Raw genomic sequence first — 9,465 nt, 5'->3', positions numbered from 1 at the left:
GGTTATAGGCATGAGCCATCATGCCCAGATTTTAAACCAGGGCTAGGAACTGAACCCATGCTTCCCGGATGCTACCCAAGCAGTCCACCAACTGACCTACCATGCCGGCTCTAATCACTCACATTATAATGCAAGGGTATCGATCGAGTGGGCAGTTTTAATTTTTTGTTTTTTGTTTTATTCTGTGTGTGCTGTGTGTCTTCTTTGCTCTTCTTATTCTTTTGAGACAGGGTCTCTCACTGAACCTGAAGCTTGCCGTTTTGGCTAGGCTGGCTAACCAGCAAGCTCCTCCAATTCTCTTGCCTCCACCCCACCCCACCCCCAGGGCTAGGATTACAAGCATGCTGACCACGGCCGGTTTTCATGTGGGTGTGAGGGATTTGAACTCAGGTTCTCATGTTTGCATACCAAGCCAACACTCCAGTCCCCCCTTTTTGTTTTATTGCTGGTGCTGTTCTGAATGGGAGGAGACACACCTTTGTCTCTCTTTCTCTGTCTCTGTCTCTCTCTGTGTGTCTCTCTCTGTCTCTCTATGTGTCTCTCTGTCTCTGTCTCTGTCTCTGTCTCTCTCTCTCTCTCTCCTTCCCTCTCCCTTCCTTCACTTTACATCCTGATGGAAGCTCCCCCCCTCTCCTCCCACCCTCCTACCCCTTCCCCATTCTCCCCTCCCTTTTTACCCATGGGTACCAACCTGCCCTGGCACATCATATAATTGTTCTATATGACATACATGCAGGCAAGACACCCATACACATAAGATAAAATAAAAAGCCAGGGCTTAAAACTGCTTTCTCCCAAACCTGTGGAACCAGTATTGTAGGACCCAAGAATGTACTGTTTTTTCATTTTTGCAAAACATATATAATATAAAGCGTTACCATTTAAATTATTTCCGAGTGCACAATTCAGTGGTTTTATCACATTCATATCGTGTCACCAAGCACCATTGTCACATTACTAAGACTATGACTTCGCAACAGTGCTTTCCCAGGGCCCTCTCTCTGCAGCCATTAGCAATGGCGACGCCCATTCCAGGCATCCTAGGAAAGTGGAACTGATTTGTCCTTTCCAGTCTGTTTTATGTCACTTAGCAGAGTGTTCTCAACGTTCCTGTACATTGCAGTATGTGTTTTGGGTTTTCCTTCTTAGGGCTGCGTAATTTGCCACCATAAGCACATATTGCATTTTGCTTGTGAATGCTTTGATGGACACGGGCCTGCTTCTGCTTGTTTTGAATAATGTAGTGAAGCTAGAAGTGCACCCATATTTGCTCAAGTCTCCACTTTCGACTCTTTTGGCACACCTACACTTTTGGGGCCACGTGGTATTTCTAAGTTCGGTTTTTTAAGGATCTGTCATATTGGTTAACTTAGCAGTTGTAGCTCTTTACAGCCCACCAACAATGTGTGAACATGAGCACCCCAGGCTCCGCACACCTTCCTTTTGAGACGGGACCTCATTACTTGTTTGTTTTTGTTTTTGTTTTAATTTATATGAGTACACTGTAGCTGTCTTCAGACACACACTAGAAGAGGGCATCAGATCCCATTATAGATGGTTGTGAGCCACCATATGGTTGCTGGGATTTGAACTCAGGACCTCTGGCAGAGCAGTCAGTGCTCTTAAATGCTGAGCCATCTCTCTAGCCCTATTTGTTTGTTTGACTTACTAAAGGGGTATGTTTGTTTTTAATCAATTAATTAATTACTGTGTGTATGTGGTGTCTGTAAGGTATGTGTATGTGATGTGTGTATATGTGGTATATATGTATATACGTGTGTGTGTATGTGTTTGTGGTGTGTATGTGTATGTGTATGAATGTGCATGTATGTGTGTATATCTATGTGCATATATATGTGTATATGTATGTGTATATGTTATTGTATGTGGATGTATGTGTATATGTTAATGTATGTGGATGTATGTGTATATGTGTGTATAGTTATGTGTATATAGTATATGTGTGTATGTATATGTGTGAATGTATATGTGCGTGTCTATGTATATGTGAGTGTGTGTATATGTATATATGTGTGTATACATGTGTGCATGTGTGTGTTGTATGTGATCAGACTCTGCTCATTTGTGGTCCTGGGGATTAGAACTCAGGTGTTCCTGCTTGGTTAGCAGTGCTCTTACCTGTGTATGTATGTGTGTATACATGTGTGCATGTGTGTGTTGTATGTGATCAGACTCTGCTCATTTGATGTCCTGGGGATTAGAACTCAGGTGTTCCTGCTTGGTTAGCAGTGCTCTTACCTGCCATGCTGTCTCTTCAGCCCCTGGTCTCACTTATTTAGATAGAGCTGGCCTTGAACTTGCAGCAATCTCTCTGCCTCAGTTTTCACTCTTCCCTAATCGGTCACACACATACCTTGACTGGTGTGAGACAGCCAAGTCTTCCGCTTTAACATGACCCTCACCATGCTTGCTGCTCACACCAGGACTTCAGACATGTTAGCTGCAGGAAGTGAAGAGCAGGGAGCCTTCTAAATCTGAAGAGCCAGACATGGGTGTGGCCAACATCATCACTGGCAGTCAGAGGCTGAGAACGTAAAACATACACTAGTTCCTCACAGAAAGCAGTTTTCTATGTGATCAGACTCTGCTCATTTGTCTCTTTCTTTCATTCTTTCTTTCTCTCTTTCCTTCTTTCTTCCTTTCTCTTGTTCTTTCTTCTATTAATTTTAGGCGTAGTCTGAAACCATCGACTTAAATGGTCTTAGGACTACCAAATGAAACTCTGGGACACTGAGAAACGAAATCTGAGAGTACTGCTTGGGGTATGGGTAGCCACTCTGGGTTAGATTAAAGAAATGAGTAAATCCTGTTTCCACACCCCAGCCTTTGTCAATATTTGAAACAATCAATAATGTTTAGGCATAAAGCATCCAAAGGAAAAGCGTGTGTTTCTTTCTGAAGACGCCTAAGTGCTCCTCTTCCTCCTCAGCCAGCTGAAGGCTTCTTCCCTCTTGGCCTGCTTTCCGGATGGAAACAGAGTCCCAGGCTTTCTAGTGGTGAACATGTGCCCCCTGGTGGTCACTTTCTGTAACACTCAAGCCACCCAAGGGCGGTGACTCAGCTTTAATTCATCTCAGTGCGTGGGAATGGAGAGAATTTTGAAGCTCTCTGTCTAGATCCATTTTCTGTGGAAATTTGGATGCTGGTGGTACTTTCTGGAACACAAGGGGACATCAGCTGCTTTAGTGGTTCCATACCTTCGCATGTTCTGCCCAACACTGTCAGGTGGTCAGTTATGGAAAAATAAGCCACATTTGTCAAGAGAGTCAGTACTTGGAGTCTGCTGGAGCCCACATTAACTTCTCCCTTCACTGCTGCTTGGAGGCCACACTGGAGGTGCTCAGAAAGTAGGCCGTGTCCCGCCTTTCTGTGTCTATACTGTTTCTCTGTGGGAGCCTTTGATCCTGCAGGCCAGTGAGAGTTGTCTATCCACCCACAGAGCCCTGCTCTCTAACAAAGCAAAGGCCTTGTTAGAGAATGCTGCCCTGGCTTCAGAGAGCACTGCCTAGGTAACTCAAGGCTGGCTCATTCTCTGCTCCCTGACTGATCTGAAGGGAGATGTGCTCCTTTGCCATGATGCTCTTCTGTCCTTGCTATAGGCTTAAAGCAAGGGAGCCAGCTAGTTATGGAGGAAGCATTTGAGACCATGACCAAAATACAGTTTTCCTTCTTTCAAAATAAACAAATAAATAAACCTAAGACTATATATTTCTCCAAGCCTAAAATGCAACATTTCCCACCATGTATAAGCTATTTAATTTATATATAATATATAACATTAAATATAAATATTAAATTAGGAACTATTTTGCCATCGATGTCAAAAGAAACCTTGCTCCTGCCATTTCTTCAGCAGTGAACCTCTGAGTGCTTATCACCTTCTGGAAAGGTAAAAAGTGCTGGGTCCAGGGGAGCCTTCTTTCTGACCCACAAGACAGGAGACTAAATGGAAACCACCATGGTCAGTGAACACACCTCACTGATTTTCATGATGAGAACCTGCTTCTCACTGGCTTATGAGTTACATTTCCCCCCAATGAAAAACAACCTAATACATTACCATGTTTATTTCAATGCTCATGGAAGACATCATGGCCGGAGCCCCCCAGAAACAATGATTCTATCATTGCATGCTAGCTGGTGGCTTCTGAGTTACCAACGACCCTTACATTAAGGCTCTGACCTCACCTGAGCACACACTTACTAAACACAATGTAAACCACAGACATCTGATAGCTGCTGGCATTCGTCCAGCGCCTTGTACTTCTGAGGTAGGAATGTGCTTTTGGTAGGCATGAAGCCCGTAGGGTCCACTGACATGACTGGAAGCGTCCTGAGAACCAGTCATCCCTTCAACCCTTGGCTCACTGAAGGTTCTCACAACCGTCCTGTGAGGTCGGTGCTAGAACTCACTGTATTCATGAAGAGCTTGAGGTTCTGGTGGGTTCAATTTGCTCACCCACAGCCAAGCTGGGCAACTTCTGCCCAAGACAATTTGCTATCTTGCTTCAGGTGAAGAACAAGAGGGAGACCACATGGCCGCAAGGCCTGCCTCCCCTCCCCTGCGGAGAGCCTTCCCTGAGTAGCCAGACCCACTTACCCTCAGCCATCCCAGCACATCTAATTTACCTCCACTTAGCCTTAATTTGATGCTTCCAGCTGACTGGGAGGAGATGGCGGTCCTCCCACGTGGGCTGAGAACCTACCTCCTCAGTCTGGCTGTTCATGCTGTCCAACTATGCCCAGCCCCAGCTACTGCCATCTAGAATTACTACTGGGCCGGGGTTAGGGTTACTGCACTTAGCACTGAAGGGCCCTCACCCCGGCCTTTTCCAGACAGGGGGCTAATCACTCATCGAGTGCCAGTTGGCCATGTATTTGGGGTTTTGTTTCTGTCAGATCTGAAAGCAAGCAAAGGGTGAAGGGCCGCGAGGACTGGGACAGATTGAGTGCGGCTGTGTGGTGTGAATGACAGGGGTTATTCAGAGAACCAACATTCCAAAGGTGTCCCAGGGTGTGGGTACTCGTGAGAGTGGCTGTAACTGACATCACTTGCATCTGATGGCCCACATGCATGGTCCCCAGTTGGGATTCCTGAGAGCCTACTGGGCACACAGCATCTCAGATGAGAACTTCAGTGCAGTCCCATTCTTCCAGAGAAGTTGAATAGCAGAACAATAAGGAAGTGTCCCCTTAGCTTACTCTCAATACAATCAATCCTATCTTCCTCCCTCCTCCTCCACCTGTCTCCAGGCTCCATGAAACACAGGCTCATTTGTTTTGTCTAAGAGCCTAGAGGTTGTCTCAGAGTTGGGTGGGGGGAAAGGTGGGCATAGGAGTATACATCTGGAGTCTCAGCACTGGGGAAGCAGAGACAGCAGATCTTTGGGGCTCCCTGGGCAGGATTGGCAAGCTCCAAGTTCAGGCCCTGTGGAAAGAGATTAAGGAAGACATTTGATGCCAACCTCTGGCCTCCACAAGTATGTACCTATGTGTATACCAGATACACACTACAAACAAGTACACACACACACACACACACACACACACACACCTAATAATAATATTTATTATTTTCAGACTTCTGATCTAGCCACTAGGCCAGGCAGTGCCTTTATGACCTGGAACAGGCTGATGGGGAACAGATGCGAGGAGAGGGTGACTTCCTGTCAGGCCTCCATGGATTCTTGTGATGTTAAGTGTTCACAAGATAACTTTGCTGCTCCGCCAACGAAAGTTAATTAAAGGAAACAACCCAACTTAAGACTTATTTAAAAGTCAAGAGATCAGCCTGCCTCTGCCTCCCAAGTGCTAGAATTAAAGACGTGTACTGCCATGGCTGTCTAAAGTTAACAGATTTTTAAAGTTTTACGCTGTTTAGATTGACAGGGATAGAAAGCAGATGATGTTCTCTCTGATCTTCTGCAGCCCTTCCTCACTCCAACAAAAGTTATTTTTAAAATTGAGCTGACAGTGTGCTTGGTGCTTGTCCCCAAACCTGATGACCTGGGTTTATTACCCAGGAACCATATGGTGGAGCTGCCCTCTGACCTCTTCACATGCTCTCTCTCTCTCTCTCTCTCTCTCTCTCTCTCTCTCTCTCTCTCTCTCTCTCTCTCTCTCTCTCACATTTAAGGGTCTGGGGAGATGGCTCAGCAGTTGAGAGCACTGGCTGCCCTCTGAGAGAACCAGGGTTTGATTCCTGGAACCCACATAGCAGCTCACAATTGTAACTCCAGTTCCAGGGGACTCAATGCCCCCTTCTGGCCTTCTTAGGCACTGCATGTATACAGTACACAGACATACATGCAGGCAAAACACTCATATACATAAAATAAAATGGAAAAAAAAGGAGTTTATTTAAAATTATTGCTCTAATTGACAAGTAAATAAACCATATGCGTTTATGGAACACATGATTTGTTCATCTACATATACATTTTGGAATGGCTAATTCAAGGTGATCAGTATGTGTTGCCAGGCACACACTTAACTTTTTGTGATGAGAACACATGAAACTTCTATTCTAATCTGCTTTTTTGAATGCAATACTAGACCTAGAGAGATGGCTCAGCAGTTAAGAGCATTGGCTGCTCTTCCAGAGGACCAGAGTTTGATTCCCAGCATACACATGGCCGTTCACAAACTGTCGGTAACTCCAGGCCTGGGTGTACCGATGCCTTCTCTGGCTTCCACGGTGCACTGACACATGTGCAGGTAAAAAACAAAAAGGATGCAATACTCGTTAGCAACTACAGTCACTGCCTTGCACAGACACCTCAAACTTATTCCCCCTGACTGCAATGGTGAGTCCTTTGGCCAACACCACCTCAACCTCCGGCCCTGGCGCCCCCTTCTTACTCTCTGATTCTAAGAGTTGAGATTTTCTAGATTTTGTATGTGAGTAAAACCTTGCACGTGAATCTTTCTAACATTAGTTTAAAGGCAAAGGAAATTGTTCTCAGAGTCAAAACAAAACCTAATCACCCCCACTTATTTCCCTCCCCACCTGCTCCCCGCTTTTCTTTTCGAAGACTTAGTATAGCTTCCTTCACTCTGGCATAGGTCTCCCTAGCTCCTCCTAGACACCACGCTCCTGCGTCCTGACCACTCCCATCAGACTGACAACATCCTGTAGGGATCACAGTCACTCCTTCCATTGCAGAAGGAGGCAGATGTTCTCTGTGAATATGTCCTGCCCTCCCCCAATGCCCAGTGAGTGACACTTCAGCCCACCGAAAGGAGGGGATCCGCTCACTGGAACTGTGTTGCTTGGGTACAGTACACACCCGGAAATAGTTTCCGCAACAGAACACCATAAAGACATTAAAATTATTACCAACAACAACAGCAAAATCCAAAGTGCTCCTGGGATTTCACTGTTTAATAAATTCAAAGCCAGGGGGGTAGGGGGTGGGGAGGGGAGCCTGCTAATTGCAGATCAGTGTATACCCTGGAAAAGAAGTCACGTGGCTCGGTGCCGAGGAAGGTACTTAGAGGATGCTGGAGGGCTGTGGGAACGGGAGCAGCTGTTTGTGGCTGTTCCATGTCAATGAGCAAGGCCCTGCACACACACAAGTGCTGAAAGGAAAGCCTGTGTGGCTATCCCATCCCTGACCCTCCATTAGAGTGACCTATGGCACGGGCTTGTGGATCTGACATGTAATCTATAGACTTTGGGGCTGGATCTGATTTTGACCACCTGGCAAATGAGGGAGGCTAAATGTCCTAGCGTCTCCCGGAGGTCATAAATTGCACTTAGGTATCGAGTAGGTCTTAATAAGCTGTTTAAGTTCTTGTAGCTACTACAGGAAGACATAGATCTTGTGCTATACATTAACTGTATTTAACAATTAGGTTGAATGAACTGCCTGCATGTCTTGAGAAATGAGGTACCTTCTCTGGACCTCCAGTTTTGTTTAGGGGTGGCTAGAGGGAAGTCTGGAAAGAAGACAGTGGATTAGAGAATGCACCTTCATGTTTTATCACCTGACCTTTCCTGGCTGCTGACACCCCGAGACTCCCCTTCATGCTGACACCCCGAGACTCCCCTTCATGCTGACACCCCGAGACTCCCCTCCATGCTGACACCCTGAGACTCCCCTCTATGCTGACACCCTGAGACTCCCCTCCATGCTGACACCCCGAGACTCCCCTCTATGCTGACACCCCGAGACTCCCCTCCATGCTGACACCCCGAGACTCCCCTCCATGCTGACACCCTGAAACTCACCTCCATGCTGACACAATTGGGAGAGTCTTCTCTCTGTTTCTCTTGCACTTTGCAATCCATAGAGCTTTTTGACAATGGTCTTGTCAAAGATCATTGGAATAGAAAGGGATCTATGGCTTCTATTCAATGATAAATGTGATTCTTATGATCTTGTATGTGTTCGTGTGTATGTCTGTGTGTGTGTGTGTGTGTGTGTGTGTGTACTCATGTGTGTGTGCGTGCGTGTGAGCATGACCACATGCCAGGGGGCACAAAGGACATCGGAGGACAACCTCAGGTATTGGGTCTCACTTCCCAGGTTGTTTGAGTCAAGATCCCTTGCTCATTGTTGCACATGTGAAGCCTGAGGCATCTGGTATTTTCCTGTCTAGCCTCTTATCCTGCTGCGGGGAACCTGGGGCCATAGAAATCTGCTTCATGTGGGTTCTGGGATCCAAACTTGGATCTTCACGCTTTTACAGCCAGTTACCCACTGAGCTGTCCCTTCAGCTTCAAGAGAAACACTGTTTTAAATGCAGCTTTTAATGAGCTATCAAGTCGAGATAACTCAATATTTCAGAATAAAAGTTTGTACAGGGCTCGGAATTACGCTGAGTAGAGGGATACCTGCCTCTCATGCATGTGGCTCCGAGTCCAGTCCCCAGTACTGCCACGCATACATAGAAATTTAAAAATTCTTTATCTCCATGAAAAAGCTAACAATTTCAGATACCATTAATATAATAATACTAAGGATCGGGTGTGAAAACCTTCACCATTCAGTGCTTCCAAAACTGAATAGTAAATTGATCAAATGAGTGGATATATTTTAATTAATTTAGGGAAGAAATTCAGAAAATGCCTTAGCATTTAAAAAAGACAATAATACACAAAATCTAACTTTTCTTCTGTGGCGCTGGGGAGATCCCCAGTCTCAGGCATGTTAGATCAAATACTGAATCACCTAGCTACCTTTTCTCAGCCTAAAATATAGGAATTTTTATGAAATAGGTATGACTGGTTTAAACTGTCAGCATTTTAATTATACATATAACACATAAAGCTATTAGATAATTATACACAGCATACATAAAGCCACTGGGTGATTTTGAATTAATTGACTATAAATCGATGAAAAATAAAAGAGGGAAGTAAGAGAAGGGAAACAGAAGAAAGGAAAGACCAGCAGAGGTTTTAAGAGGAAGGTAGACTTCCAGAGAGTGACAGAGAGA

Source organism: Mastomys coucha, unplaced genomic scaffold (assembly GCF_008632895.1).
Source record: "Mastomys coucha isolate ucsf_1 unplaced genomic scaffold, UCSF_Mcou_1 pScaffold21, whole genome shotgun sequence".
Lineage (NCBI taxonomy): Eukaryota > Metazoa > Chordata > Mammalia > Rodentia > Muridae > Mastomys > Mastomys coucha.
The sequence above is the reverse complement of the archived record's forward strand: the minus strand, read 5'-3'. Positions refer to the sequence as shown.